The following is a 15,954-nucleotide window of genomic DNA, read 5'->3' as shown; positions in this document are numbered from 1 at the left end:
GCCAGCTGCATTCTGGAAGATTCTATAGGTGTCAAAGTTGGTGGGACCAGAAGCTCATTCTGTGGTTAAAATGGGTTTGTGCCATCAAAGTACTTCTTTTGTGCCTCTGGCTTTGTGACAATGAGCTGTGTTCTCCCAAGTGGCCCCTTCTGCGGGCGGAAAGGAGCCCCCTGAAGATGTCCTTTGTGGGCTGGTTTTGGGAAACCTGTTTGTGATAAACTGGGGGAGAAGGTGGCTGGGCTCTTCGAGTGGGGATACACCTGATCATCATCACCCGGAGCCTGAGGGATGAGCAAGTTTCAGCTTTTTTTTAAATTGATCTTTTAACTACAGATTATCCAAGTACGACATACTCATGTGGAAAAATTGGAAAATACAGAACGGTGCCAAGAAGTAAACAAATGATCTATACTCTTTCTGTCTGGAGATAAAAGATAATATATTTCTGCTTTTTGGTTCTACTTTTCTTCTCTCTCTCTCTCTCTCTCCCTGTTTATTTTTACAAACTTGAGATCATATCATGTTTTGCCTTTTTTTCCCAGCGAACGTCACAGTGTGAGCATTTTTCCACTTCCTTAAATAGTCTTCAATGCTTTTTTTTCCAGTGGCTGCATACTATTTTATAATGTGGATGTATCATAGTTAAGCTTTTCCTGTGAATACATTATTTTCCACATCTCTTTCAGGATATGGAAGTGGCAGCTTGTGATTTTAATACTAAAGGAAGCTGAGGGCGCGGGGAGGCAGAGGTGAGTCCCTCTGTCTCTGATGCCTGGCATTCGAGTTAGGGTTGAAGGAGGAAAAACCAGCCAGTCAGTGCGGTTTGAAGTGAGTTTCTGCATGACATTCGGGGTAAGAGAGGAAATTATTTCCCCCAGGGCAAGTGGCAGCGTTTGGCATTTTGAAGGTTGGCAATGAGATAAATGTAGTAAAACCGAAGCTCAGGCAAAGCTTCCCTGTAAAGCACTGGAATGGGGCTGTCATGGGGGGAAATGGGAGAGATGCTGGTGGGGCAGGGGGCGTGCTCCGTGGAGCGGGCTCGTGGACCACCTACCCCTCAGGGATGGGGAAGCCCTTGGCCGGGGTCTTAACTGGACTCTCTGGACCATCCCTGCTCCTGTGGAGAGAGCAGAGACCAGCCTGGAGTCCCCTGTGGCCGTACATCTGCTCCACATTTCCCCTCTGTGGTCACATTTTAGGTGAATAAGGGTGGGAGAAAGGAAATCCCTTTAATAAACAAAAAAGTGGGTATCAACCTGCAGTCAAATCTCCTGCCTGCTGGCACACCTTCTGCCCCCTAACGCACCTCTCGCTTTTCATGACCCTTTTACAGATCTGCTCTGTAAGAGTCTGGACTCGGCATTGGTTTCCAAAGCCCTGTCAGGCCGACTCCCTGTCTGTCCCTCCGCCCAGCGCAGCCACCTCTGCTAAAACAGCACCCCCGAAGCCGGATGGTGTGGACAAACCATGGGGACTCTCTCATATAAGCAGTTATGTTATCAGAATTTATTGCAGCCGAAGGTCAAACACTCCCTTGATTCTCAAGGGCAGGGTTCTCAACTGTGGCAATGTTGACACTCAGGACCAGACCGCTCTGTGTTGTGGGGATTGTCCTGCCCGTTGCAGGGTGTCGGCAGCATCCCTGGTCCCCACCAGCTTTGTACCACGGCGCTCCCTCAGTCATGACAACCAACAACATCTTCAGGCGTTTCCAGGGGACAGCGCCCTCCCTGGTTGAGAACGGCTGATCTAGAACGGCATTTCCCAAGTGCATTCTGGGGAACCCACCTCAATGGGATGCCGAAGGTACTTCCTGAAAAACGAGCTTCCAAGATGGGCCAACCCCCGGCAGCCACTGAGCTTTTCGCAGTCTCCACAGAGACAGCTCTGCCTTTTCCAGAACGAGTCGCAGCAGGAGGCTTCTCAGGTGGCTTCTTCCACTTCGCCACAGGCACGTGAGTTTCCTCCTTATCTTTTCGTGGCTTGACAGCGCATTTCCTTTTAGTGCTAAGTAACACTCCATTGTCTGGATGGACCAGTTGAGCCATTCAGCTACGGAAGGACATCTTAACTGCTTCTAAGTTTTGGCAATGACGAACAAAGCTGTTACAGACATCCGTGGGCGGTTTTTCACATGGACGTTAACGTTTTCCATTCTTTTGAGCAAATACCGAAAAGCACGATCGCTGCATGGTAAGAGCATGCTTAGTTGGAAAGAAATCACCGGTCTTCCAAAGGGGCCATGCCGTTCTGCATCCCACCAGCAGTGAATGCGAGTTCCAGCTGCTCCACATCCTCGCCAGCATTCGATGTTGTCAGCGTTTTGGATTTTGGCCATTCTGTTAGGTGTGCAGGCTTCTTGTTATTTTTGCACTTCTCTGATGAACTATGATCATCTTTTCACACATTTATTTTCCATCTATATGTCTCCTTTAATGAGGTGTCCATGAAGATCTTTGGCCCATTTTTTAAAATTAGCTTGTTTGTTTTCTTGTTGTGGAATTGTGAGTGTTCCTTTTATACTTTGGATTACAGTTCGATCAGATGTGTCTTTTGCAAAGATTTTTCTCCCAATCTGTAGCTCGTCTTCTCATTCTCTTGACACTGGCTTTCACAGAGCAGAAGTTTTTAATTTTAATGAAACCCAGCTTATTAGTGATTTCTTCCATGGATTATGTGCACCTCTGGTGTTCCGATATTAACTTCTTATTTGGAAGTAACTTTAGATTTATGGAACAGTGCAAAGATAGCACAGAGAGTTCCTGCTGACCAGTGATTCTCAACCAGGATTTCCCCCCAACCCCTGCTCGCCCTGGGGACACTTGGCAGGGCAAGGAGACATTCTTGGTTGTCACACTGGGCGGTGGGGGTGCTTCTGGCATCCAGTGGGTAGAGGCCAGGGGTGCTGCTAAGCACCCTGCATTCACAGGGCGGCCCCCACAGCAAAGAATGATCTAGTTCAAAACGTCAGCAGTGCCAGTGCTGAGCAGCCCCGTCACGTGACCTTCACCAGCCTCCTTCCGGTTAACATTTTACCACAACACGGCGCTGAAGCTAAGCAACACGGCTGCAATACCGTTATCAGCTGGCTTTTTTCTTTCACCCTCTCAACACATTTTTAAGTGTGCAGTATATTCTTGTGAACTAGAAGCACAACGTTGTACAGCAGACGTCTAGAACTTTCTCATCTTGCACAATAGAAACATCAGACTCTTTGGACAGCAACTTTCCATTTTCCTCCCTCCTCTCGGCCCCTGGGAGCCACCACTCTGCTTCCTTCTGCTTCTGTGAGCTTTAGACTCTTTGGGCCCCTCATATAAGTGCGATCATACAGTATTTATTCTTCTGAAGCTGACTTACTTCACTCCCCGTAGCGTCCTCAAGGTCCCCCCATGTGGTCGCATGTACTGTAATTTCCCTTCTTCTGAAGGCTGAATAAATAATATTTCTTGTATGGACAGCCCACATCTTTGTCCACCCATCCACCGATGGACACAGGTTGCTTCCACACCTTGGCTATTGTAAATAACGCCACCATGAACCCAGGAGCGCAACTATCTCATCAAGGTCCCGATTTCAATGCTTCTGGATAAATTCCCGTAAGTAGGACTGTTGGTAGTTCTAGTTTTACTTTTTTGAGGAACCTCCACACTGTTTGCCACAGCGGGTGCAACAGTGCATAGGGATTCCAGTTTCCCCACATCCTCACTCTATTTTTTTTTCTTAGTAGCGGCCATCCCAAAGGGTGTGAGGAGGTGTCTCACTGTGGTTGGATGTGCACTGGGGAATGATGGAAGATGACGGAGGAGTGATGCTGGGCACTTTTCCATGCACCTGTTGGTTGTATGTCTTTGGAGAAAAGTCTGTTCAGGTCATTTGCCCATTTTTAAATTGGGTTATTTGGTTGTTTTTGTTTTGTTTTTGTTTTTGTTTTTGTTTTTGCTCTTGAGTTGTGGAGTTTCTTGTACATTGTAGATATTAGCCCCTTACCAGATCTGTGGTTTGCAACTATCCTCTCCTGTTCTTAGGTGACTTTCTCTCTGTTGATTGTTTCCTTTGCTGTCAGTTGGCTTTTTAACACTATTGTTTTATTTCTTTATGCCTTGTTGCCTGAAATAAAATGCGCAACCTAAAAGTTGAGAGTTACATTTAAATTAGGTGGACAGTTCTGGGATGACAGCCTCTCAGGTCGCTCTGAGGGACTGCTCCGAAGAGGTGGGGATATATAGCAGTTTTACAACAAAGACCAGGTAGTCGGAACATTAAAAGATTACTGTTAACTAAAGAAAACCATCATTTTCTCTGGCTTTTCCTGGTGCCACCACAGATCCCAGAGAGGCAGAGCCCTGAGCCCTGGCGCCAGGGAGCTGATGCCAGGTAGGTCAGAGAGAAGGAAACAGGATGGCAGAGACCCCCGTGGACCAGGGGTCGAACCAGAATCTGCACGTGGTCCCCTGGGGCTCTTGTTAAAGGCAGATTCTGATTCGGTGGGGCAGGGCCGGCCTGAGAGTCTGCATTTCTAACACGCCCGGCGGCCAGCGCTGCTGGTGGTCCTGAGCCTCACTTTAAGAAGCCGGGGAAAGCCAATGACGGAGGAAGGAGAGTGCACGGTGAGCCTTGTGATCTTGAGATGCTGCCCCGGGCCTTGAAGGGTGGACAGGATGGAGGGCGTACTGGTTGCTGGGGCGGCCGTCCATGTTCCTCATTGAAGCAGAGGTCTGCCTTGTGTTGGCCGAGAAGGTGCAAACCAGAGGAAGCTGGGATGGGCAAACTTGAGACACGCGGACTCGTCAGAGATCCTTGAGTTCAGCAGGAAGCCGACTGAGAGGCGATGGCCACTTAGGGACTTTGCGGGGCTGAGAAGGGCTTTTCAGCCAGGCAATTCCTGACAGCTGGAGGGTGACGCTCCAGCAGTGGGCAGCCAGACCTGTCCTTGCCACTGCCTTTGGGCAACCCGTGGGGCCGCGTGCCATCCAAGGGCAGAGTTTCTGCTTTTAGAAATTTCTTTCCACGGAAGCGATTAGCCAGCCAGACCTGTTGTCCTTTTGCAAGCAGCAAATTACCCAGGAAAATGTAATTACCCATTCGCTTTGTTATTAGCGCACAGCTAAGAAGATTGAAGCAATCGCCCCTTTCATGGTATTTCAAAGCTCACTCACATGATGCATTCCTGACACTAAACACAATGAGACTTTTTTGAATTCAATTAAGTATTTGCCTACTGTGACTCTTTATTCATTGCAAATTGTCTCAGTAAATAATCTTCATCAAAAGTCAGAACCAATCCCCATTAGTTGTTTAGATTAATTAATGGGTCCCCCCGGGAGCCACCCAAATGAATTCAATTTGAACGTCAACAACTTGACGATGGAGTTTCCCAGGTTGGCATTAAGACAATATTAAACCTGCAATAAGTCACATTTAAAATGTTAATTCAGAGAAGCTCTCCATTTAGAGCATTTAATTAAATCCTTAAATAAACTGCATGGGCTCAGTACCAGATGGTTCTGCCTTTGCACTGCAGCACCGAGCAGGCTCGGTGAAGATAACCAGGATATATAGAGTAATAAAATCTAATCTCGTTTCCAGCGGGGAGACTCAGTGTATGTACACAGCCCGGGCTCAAATTGTAAGTTAATTACATTAACCCCGGCGTACTCCGGGATCTGAGCAGTCAGAGATGAAATTAGTCTTTTTCCTATCATAAGATTCTTTTCAACTTCACTATATTAATTTTTAGCCAAATACTAACTCATAAGGAAAATTGAAGTTAATGTAACCAAAGATAAAGTAATGCGGCCTTAATATTCTGAAGGGATTATGGAGACCCGTGAAAATGCACTCTGCAAATGTCATCGACGCGGGATGGATTTGTGGAGAGTGGAGGGGAAGAAATGAAGATGCCAGGGAGCCTCTTGTCCCCACCCATTTCCCCCTCCCGACCTGGGGTTAATAAAGGACCTAATCTAGAAAATCCAGTTCTTGGAATCAAAGAGTCTCACAAGGGTAGCAGGCTGTCTTCTGGGGGAAGGGACACACAGCCGCCGGGAAAAGTCACTCCTTCTTCTGAGATGTGGGCGATGGGGCCCAGGCGTCCCCCTGCAGCAGGATTACCTCCGCCTGCCCGCCCTCAGCTCAATATATTTCCATGGCTCAGCCTCCTTTTTCTCTCTCTCTCTTTTTGAAACACCTTTATTGTGGTGTGGTTCCTATACAGTAAGCTATATATACTTCAGATGCACAATTCGATGAGTTTTGATAGATGTATACACCCATGAAACCACCGCCACAATCAAGATAGCTCACATTTCCATCACTCCCCAAGAGGTGCAAATTTTGAACTCCCGATTTAGCCCTTCCCAATCCCTTTTAACCCCTCGTAACCATAAATTTGTTCTCTGTGAGTCTGTTTCTGTTTTGTAAATAAGTTCATTTGTGTCCTTTTTTTTTATTAGGTTCCACATATAAGTGATATCATATGGTATTTTTCTTTCTCTTTCTGCCTTACTTCACTTAGAATGACGATCTCCAGGTCCATCCATGTTGCTGCAAATGGCATCATTTCATTCTTTTTTATGGCTGAGTAGTATTCCTTTGTGTGTGTATGTATGTGTGTGTATATATATATGATGTCTTCTTTATCCAGTCCTCTGTTGACGGACATTTGGGTTGTTTCCATGTCTTGGCTATTTTAAGTAGTGCTGCTGTGAACATTGGGGTGCAGGTGTCTTTTTGAATTACATCTTTCTCTGGATATATGCCCAGGAGTGGGATTGCTGGATCATACGGTAAGTCTATTTTTAATTCCTGACTCAGTCTCTTAATCTCCCTGTCCGGAGAGCATCAGTCCTCAGTGAGGAGGGAGGAGGCAAATCCCTCTTCCCAGCCTCCTTCCGGGGATGCCCAGAGGGACCACTGGTCCTCCATTTGTCAGCCCTTGGGCAGCACCCTGAGATGTCACAGCCATGCTTGGTCATGTGGTGACTGGAGAGCTGGGGCAAACCTACTTTTGAAGGAGTTTCCCCCAAAGTCTATCAATTCTCAAACAACAAAGAAAAGCTCTCTGCATCATCCATTCGGCCCAGGAGCCTGGCGATCTCAAGTAACTATATCTTGCAGAACACTCTGTCCCCTGCAGGAGTGGGGGAACAAGGAAAACCCAAAACTTCTTAAATTTGTTGTCTCAAAAGCACAACTTTCTGCTCCTACAGCCCCGAGCAATGCGGCGGGAAATGCACTTAATTTCCAATAGCCTCATCCTCATCCTAGCACACTTCTGGGCCCTGCTGGGATGTCTTAACCCTGCACTCACCTTCACTTGACCGCCTTTGATTTGAACTACTCAACTTCTATTTAGCTTCCTTCTGCATCTTGACCTTGACTCTCATCTTTATTGCTGAAGGAGCTCATACTGAGATGGCTATTAGATTCCATCTGCATGCCAACTGGCATTGATGGTGGCTGTTAAGGGGGCTGTGTTAAGAAGGATCCTGCGCCTGACTGTGATCTTCAAGAGGAAAAGAAGGCTGTGGACTGTTAGCAATATCTGCCATGTATGTGGGTGTGTCTGTGTGTATTTATATTATGAGTAATTCCCAATGTTTAAAAATATCATTGAAAACATGTTAGTGGCTATGTCATAATTTATTTTGGTTATATCCATTTCAGGGGTTATTTTTGTCTTTTTATTTTGCTAGTAACGATACGCGGCTCATCTTTGTATATGAGTCTTTGACTCCATGCCTCACCCTTTCTTCAGACTCTTCGAAGTGGAATAACTAGATCAAAGACAATGAAAAGAGGACAAATTGTTTAAAAGTTGAGCTTTTTTTTTTTATTATTGAAATTTTTTTTTTATTATTGAAGTAGAGTTGATTTACAATGTTGCATTAGTTTCTGGTGTACAGCATAGAGATTCAGTTATACATATACATTCTTTTTATATTCTTTTTCATTATGGGTTATTGTAAGATATTAAATATAGTTTCCTGTGCTGTACAGTAGGACCTTGTTGTTTATCTATTTTATATGTAGTAGTTTGTATCTGCTAATCCCAAACTCCTAATTTATCCCTCCTCCCTTTTTCCCCTTTGGTAACCATAAATTTATTTTCTATGTCTGTGAGTCTGTTTCTGTTTTGTAAATAAGTTCATTTGTATTATTTTTTAGATTCCACATCTAAGTGATATCATATAGTATTTGTCTTTCTCTGTCTGACTTACTTCACTTAGTATGGTCATCTCTAGGTCCATCCATGTTGCTGCAAATGGCAGTCTTTCGTTCTTTTTTATGGCTGAGTAGTATTCCATTATATATATATATATATATATATATATATATATATATATATTCCATCACATATATATATACCATATATATATACACCACATCTTCTTTATCCAGTCATCTGTCGATTAGGGGCTTCCATGTCTTGGCTGTTGTAAGCAGTGCTGCTGTGACCATTGGTGTGCAGGTGTCTTTTTGGATTTGAGTTTTCTTCTTTTCCAGATATATGCCCAGGAGTAGGATTGCTGGATCATATAATAATCATATAATAACTCTAATTTTAGTTTTTTAAAGGAACCTCTATACTTTTCTCCATAGTGGCTGCACCAAATTACATTTCCACCAACAGTGTAGGATAAAAGTTGATTTCTTTATTCTGACCTGCGTAATAACTTAAATAGACATCCCTAATTAATTGAATTAAGAGATCACATGGGGAGAGCAAGATTTAAAGAAATAAGCAGGTGGCCACCATGTGTCCTTCCTAATAATCCTTATTTTCCATCTATTCTTAGGCATTGAATTGGTCTTTGGAGCTGGAAAGAAAATAGGAGGTTAAGTCCAGTGCCAAGTCCAGTCCAAGTCCTCTCGTTGGACAGAGGAAAATGAAGCCCCGAGAAGTCACATGGCTTAATAAAGTCGCACGGACAAGCCACGGCAGGCTGAGTCCTACTTCGATGCCTTGCCGTTGGAGCTTGCTTCCAACAGTGCATATTGGTTCTACTGCTCAGTGTCCAAAGCACCTGCTTCTCCCTACACCTCCAGCCAGGGACACCTCACTGCCTGTTCTGAATCTTAGTCGAGTATTCCTGTGACTTCTTTCTCCCGCAGTTCATGGCTAATGCAACTGTCCCCACCTTTCTCTTGCTCTGCTCCTCTGTCCAGTTCTGCAAGGCAAACGTGGGAGGAAATAAATGCTGGTCGTGCTGTGTCTCTATGTTGGCAGTGCATGCCCACTGCAATTTTTAAGGTAAAAGAAAAATAAAACAAGCTTGACTTGTGTTTGGTTTGGATTGGCTCTGCCCAATCCCCACTCCCCACCACAGGAGCCACAGACCTACTGTCTGGCCAGAGCCGTGGTAACAAAGATGGCCTTTTCCTCCAGAAACACTTTTCTGAGCAGTGGGGGCAGCAAAGGGGCTGAGCAAGAAGAAGGCTGGCAAAACATGTTCAAGTCTGGAAGCCAAGCCTGTCTCAGGTGGGGAGGATGGGGGCAGCTGGAGGGAGACTCACAGAATCCACCGCAAACTCTGGTGTCCTGCATCCTGGGGTGGGTTGGAGCAGGGACTCTTCCTGATGGGATTCAGCACAGAGACGGGCCTTGCCGTCCACCCAACCCAGGGTGGCTCTAGGGGATGCTGGTGGCTGCAGGGCCCCTCACCCCAGCCCCGCACAGGTCTGTGCCCTGGGAGGTTAGGCACAGGAAGAGCTAAAGCTGCAGAACTACCGTCACTAACGACACTGCAAGTCGGTGCTCTGAGCAGCTAGAGATAAGGTGTTACATCCACGCCCCAACGCAAGGAATTCGTTATCCCATCTCAGACCACAGTAACCCAGCACCGCTGGGACCCCGGAAGGGGACCAGCAAACAGGGCCACCACTGCTGTTTCAGGACGAACCCAGAAAGCGTTCCTCCGACTCCACTGGGCTGAGGTTTCACCAGGTCCCTGGTGGAGGAAGCCTGGAATGGCAGCGGAAACAGGCTGTCTATTTATTAATTAACCTACTGTTTTTATTAGCATCTGCAAGACCCTGTGAGGGGAAGCCGAGACCACAAATAAGGCTTCCCAAACCCTGTTTTGTTTGTCTGATTGGTTGATTGCTTTTTAATGGAGGCACTGGGGACTGAGCCCAGGACCTCACGCGTGCTAAGCGTGGCTCTGCCACTGAGCCACCCCCGCCGCCCTCTGCCCGTCTAGCGCTTATACTTTGGGCTGCCCTGATTTTTCCTTGAAATGAGCAGCTTCGCACACCGCAGCCCGCCCTCCGTGGTGCTCGAGCATTTATTTCGGAAGCAGCTGCCCCGGCTCTGTCTCTGATTAAAAATGACGATTGTTACCCTGTCACCTTTTCTTCTCTAGGGAGACTGATTCCCTCCATGAAGTATTCTCGCCCTCGGCAGCCTGTTACCTGCGTCTGTCGCAGGAGGAGAAGCAGAAGGCCCTCCTCGGTCACATCACTGCCTCGGCCTGCAGCCGCGCTGCGTCTGCAACAACCGAAGCGGGTACCAGCAAATCAGACTCTTCCCCAGGGGCCGTGTGGGCGACCGTGATGGAGGAGGGAAGGGAGGGGATGCGGCAGTGACCGCAGTGAGCCCAGGCGCCAGGCCTGCGGCAGGGACAGAGAGGCTCGTGGTCCCTTTTCCCACTCTCTGGGGGTGGTCCCTGTGACTTCGTCTCCCTGCCTGATACACCAGCTGGCTCTAGATTAGCCGGGACAGAGAGAGAGCAAAGGCATCGGCGGTTTGTTTTGTTTTGCTTCGGAAGTGTAGAAGTGGCAGGGGACTTGGAACTTCTTCCTTCCTCTGGTTTCTCCGAAGAGAACGCACAGTAAATGCGTCCCTCTGCGGCCGGTTCAGGCCTGAGCTTGAGAGATGATCGAGGCCTGTGGTCCCGTGCGGCTGCCGCTCCCCAGGACGTGTCCCCAGGTCTAGGGGGTCGGGGGAGGTGAGGAGGGCGGTCAGGTAGGCCCCGTGTCCCTTGGCACCGTCCTGCCTGCTCCTCCCTGGGCTGGGGACGCCCGCAGCCAGCAGATCTGGCCTCTGGGTAACAGGCAGTGGAGGCACGGGTGAGCAGTTGGTGGAAACGATGAAATACAGAGCTGCATAGTTTTTATGAATCTAGCCTAGAAGTAGGCTGCTCAGGAGGGCAGGGCCAGTGATCCCCTCTGGAAGAAAAATGGGGGTGATGGGCACACTGTGTAGACAGCCGTGGGCTGAGCAGCCTTCGGGAAGCGCCTGACGGAGGCTTCCTGGCAGGACTCTGTGCTGGGGTAAGCACTACTTTGAAGCACGGTGAGCCTTGCTTCCCTCTCAGACTGCACCTGCTGCGAGCAAACTTCCCCAGAGTCACTGGGAAGAGCGCCCTACCTGCCTGGGGCTCTGCCTGCGCCCTCTGCTCTGTGTTATCCTGGGCCAGGTGAGTCTCAGTTCTGGGCAACACCGTGAGGCTCTCATTCCCCAGCAGAGAATGATTCTCTCGGTGATGGGACCACAGCTCTGTCAGGATGCACCGCGATTAGGACCTCTCTCCTCCTGTGTCCTTGAGTGGAGAGAGGCTACTTTCCCCCCACAAGGGTGGGCGCTGCAGCTTGGCTCCCCAGCCTGGAGCAGCCTCTGAGATCCGAGCCAGTGTTCGCTGAGCGCCTCTGGGATCCCCTCCTGGTGATGGAGTAAACACATGATCTGGCTGCCACCCTCCAGGGCCGCGGGCACGGGTCAGTTTGCTGCCTGGAGTAAGAACTCCAGCTCCGACCGTCGCCGTGGAGGCCTCTCTGCGCAGCTGCGGCCCCCGTGTCATCAGTCAGGCAAACGAGTCTCGTCGGGGCTTTAGGACCGGAAGGGGCTGCGGAGAGTGCGCGGTCCAGGGACAGGCCGGCCTGAGGCAGATCTCAGATGCAGGAGAGAGTCACGCTGTACTGAGGGCAGACCTTACCAAAGACATGCGTCCTCCTCCAGGGGAGTTGAGCGCCCGAGGAGGAGGGTGCCGAGACCGGCAGGGGCTGGAGCTGGGCTGGGTTCTCTGTCCCTCCGGTGGCTTCTTGCTGCAGCCACCTTTGCTGGTGCAGATAGTCATGGGAGGAGTCAACCCAGGATGTTTTAAAGGGCTGTGTCCCTAACATGGCTTTCCCTCTTGGAATGCACCTGCTGGGAGCAAACTTCCCTCCTTTCTCCCCACAGGGTGCACCCACACTGCCCACCAAGCAAGCTAGGATTCCTTTATTTGGGTACATGGGTCTTAGACAGGTTGGCAAGGACTGTGCCTGACACAAGGTTGATGCCACCCACCTGGTCCCCAGAGGCCAACTCTGTTGGGATCCCGGACCTCATCCCCGAGCATGCAGTGGTGCCAGTTAGAAACCCAGAGGTCGGGTTCTCCACCAGCAAGGAAGGCTACCTCAAGACAGATTGTGCTCTTGGCTTTTTAATAAGGATTGTGCTTCATTAAAATAAAAGATGTTGAAAAAGCAGTAATTACCTCCAGTCACTTGTTGCTAGTGGGAAAAAGCTAAGATTTTTAGGATTGTCCCTCTTAGGCTGAGAGCAAGGCTGGTGCTGCCTCTCTTATCTGCTGTTTTCTTAGCTTAGCTCAGACTGGAGAGCAAAAAAAAAAAAAAAAAAAAAAAATGGTCATGAGCTTCTGAATTAGACCATGCCTGAGCTCTGACCCCAGCTCCTCCCCTCCCCACCTCTGCCGAGGGGGGTAAGCGACATGACTCACGGGAAGCTCCTGGCGCTCAGCAGGCGCTTGTATGAATCAGGAGTCTTTGGTTGCAAGGAACCTCAATCACAAACTCAAACAAGAAACAGGGAAAAAAAAAAAAAAAAACCATTGGCTCCAACAGCTTTAGGTAAGGCTGGACCCTGATGCTCCAGCAAGCTGGTCAGGACCAGGTGCTGCCTGTCTCTCTCTGATCTCTCCGTGTGGCAGCTTCGTTCCCAGGTGGGCTCTTTTCCCATGATGACCATAAGTTATTTCCATGTCTTGGCTATTGTAGATATATAGCACATGTAATTTTATTTTATTTATTTTGTGGTTTTTTTTTTAAAGTTAAAGGTTGGAGGAGCAAGTTGCAATTTTATTTTATTTTATTTTTTAACTTTTTTTTATTGAGTTATAGTCATTTTACAATGTTGTGTCAAATTCCAGTGTAGAGCACAGTTTTTCAGTTATACATGAACACACATATATTCATTCACATTTTTTTTTTTGCTGTGAGCTACCACAAGATCTTGTATATATTTCCCTGTGCTATACAGTATAATCCTGTTTATCTATTCTGCATTTTGAAAGCCCAGTCTGTCCCTTTCCACCCCCTGCCCTCTTGGCAACCACAAGTTTGTATTCTATGTCTATGAGTCTGTTTCTGTTTTGTATTTATGTTCTTCTTTTTTGTTTGTTTGTTTGTTTTTTAGATTCCACATATGAGTGATCTCATATGGTATTTTTCTTTCTCTTTCTGGCTTACTTCGCTTAGAATGACATTCTCCAGGGACATCCATGTTGCTGCAAATGGCGTTATGTTGTCGGTTTTTATGGCTGAGTAGTATTCCATTGTATAAATATACCACCTCTTCTTTATCCAGTCACCTGTTGATGGACATTTAGGCTGTTTCCATGTCCTGGCTATTGTAAATAGTGCTGCTATGAACACTGGGGTGCAGGTGTCTTTTTGAAGTAGGGTTCCTTCTGGATATATGCCAAGGAGTGGGATTCCTGGGTCATATGGTAAGTCTATTCCTAGTCTTTTGAGGAACCTCCATACTGTTTTCCACAGCGGCTGCACCAAACTGCATTCCCACCAGCAGTGTAGGAGGGTTCCCCTTTCTCCACAGCCTCTCCGGCATTTGTCATTTGTGGAGTTTTGAATGATGGCCATTCTGACTGGTGTGAGGTGATACCTCACTGTAGTTTTGATTTGCATTTCTCTGATAGTGCTATTGAGCATATAATTTTAAATGTCACTAAATGTGAAGCCCCAGACAGTGCATGGACCCCACCCCGGATGTAAATAAGGCGGACTGGTCCAGCATTATCGAGCACCTGCTATGCGCCAGGCTCACTCACTCTTCACAAGGATCCTGTGGGGAAAGGAGCTTCATCCCATTTTCTAGATGCAGAAACGGAGGCCAGAATTGTAAAGTCACATAGGTGGTAAACGGTAGAGCGGGGACTGAGGTCCCGGGCCTCTAAGTGCGAGCGTGGACTCTTGTTCTGCATCTGCTGAGCCTGCCTGAGCTCCCTCGTGCACTGGACCCACGTGAAGCGTTCCTCGGTCTCCTCCAGTCCAGACGGGACCTTCTATCCAGCACCAAGTCACTTCCCTTCCTCTGAACTTCCCAGCATCAGGCTGGGCTGTTCTCTTTCTATGAGACCTCCGAACAGCAGGCAGCCCCCTGTGGAGGCACAGGCTCCCCCCATCCTGAAGTCCCTGCTGGCATGGGGCTCTCTCAGTGACAAGTGGGTTCCCAGCCCCTCCCCCTGCCCTGCTCGCCGCCCCCTCAGACCTGCATATGGAGCCTCCAGCCCTCTCACAGCTCTGTCCCCATGTCACCACTCTAAATGACAGCGCTAACCCTTTCCTTTCCCCTTAAACCCCAAGCACCACCTTCTAGGGCAGCCCCTGCCCACCCAGGTCACGCCCCCTGCCGGGAACATGGAAGCATTAAATTCTCCATCCTCATCAAAGATCATGGGCCAGGAGCAAGCTATGAGTCAATTTTCTTTTACGCAGGGACCTCAGGCTGCCGTCGGGGAGGGTGGGTTCCTTCTCTAACCACCCCCCACCATTGCCTCTTTGCCCTTCCTTCTGGCTGCCTCATGGTTCTCACAATGTGATGCTCTGTGCAGTCCGGGGTCAGAAAACAGGCTGGCCTTGTGCTCTCAGGGAGGGAGGGGAGGGTGGGGGTCTGGGGGATCTGGGGGGGGGGTCCTGGGGGGTGCAGAGTGAAGCAGAGCTGCATGTGCCCCTCCCCTCCCTCTGGGCCCTGCACCGAGCCTTTGAGAGGTGTCTCTCATTCTTGTAATGTCCTCTTCCCAGAAGTCACCCATGAAATATGTTTTCTCCAGGATCTTTTCTGTCGTTAACAAACCTGTCAAACTGAGTGCCCTCAGATTGTTTTAAATTCTCCTTCTGGCACTTGTGCTGGAGATGCTGGGGCCTAAGCTCGCCCTTCTAAAATGTGGCCCAGCCCAGTCCCCAGCCAGGCCAGTGCCAGCTTTCTGAGCAGTCTGAGGTCTGGCCCGGCCTGGAATTTCCTCCCGGAGAACGAGGGCCGCACACAGGCGCTCTGTGCCCTGAGCCACGGAGAGCCAGAGGCAAGTAAGACCAAGTCAGACACTCTGCTCTGCCAGGCGGCCCTGGCCCTGGGTTTCGGAGCCCGTGTGCCAGATAAACTTTTGTTGAGCTGTCACATGTTCCCTCTGTGCAGATTCCATGGTGGTTGCAAGGAGACCTGTGGGGAGGGCCCCAGGCTCTTCCAAGCCGCCTCTATAAATAGCCACCTTCAGGAATGAACTAGGAGTATGGACTGTTTTTACAGGTCCGCGTCTTCGTTTTTCCAGTAACCCAGCTGTGCGCTCCCGGGCCGCAGCCGGGTGGGGACGACCCCACACCCGCCGCAGGCGGAGAACTTGGCGGGGCAGGGAAGCTTTTTCGGCCCTTAAGGAGGGACAATTAGGGGCCAGGGGTGCCAGCCTGCTTGGCTCACGAGTCCTAGACTGTCTTTGGTGCTGTGACCAGCACATGACCGCGGTTATCTGGGACAAGCCTTGGTCCCCAAGTCCACACGTGGCTTCCCCTGGGCCTGTCTGTCACCAGCACATGTGGTAAGCACTGAAAGGAGACAGAACACTGTGCAACAGGAAGCAACACTGGGCGGTTTCAGGCATCCCTTATGAGAAAACCCTTTTTTAAAAATTCTTATTTTTTATTGAAGTGTAGTCAGCT

At 48.9% G+C, this 15,954-nt stretch overlaps 1 long non-coding RNA gene across 1 annotated transcript; it reads left to right on the top strand.

Annotated features, from left to right (window-relative positions):
• The first annotated feature begins 615 nt into the window (after nucleotides 1–615).
• Nucleotides 616–12,944, top strand: LOC116656718. Its single transcript, XR_004311616.1, has 3 exons — nucleotides 616–749; nucleotides 1,334–3,599; nucleotides 10,368–12,944. It is a non-coding gene; the product is annotated as an uncharacterized LOC116656718 (long non-coding RNA).
• Nucleotides 12,945–15,954: the final 3,010 nt, after the last annotated feature.

This window comes from Camelus ferus, chromosome 16 (assembly GCF_009834535.1).
Source record: "Camelus ferus isolate YT-003-E chromosome 16, BCGSAC_Cfer_1.0, whole genome shotgun sequence".
NCBI classification, from domain to species: Eukaryota; Metazoa; Chordata; class Mammalia; order Artiodactyla; family Camelidae; genus Camelus; species Camelus ferus.
Note: the sequence above shows the minus strand (reverse complement) of the source record. Positions and strands in the feature narration are given on the sequence as shown.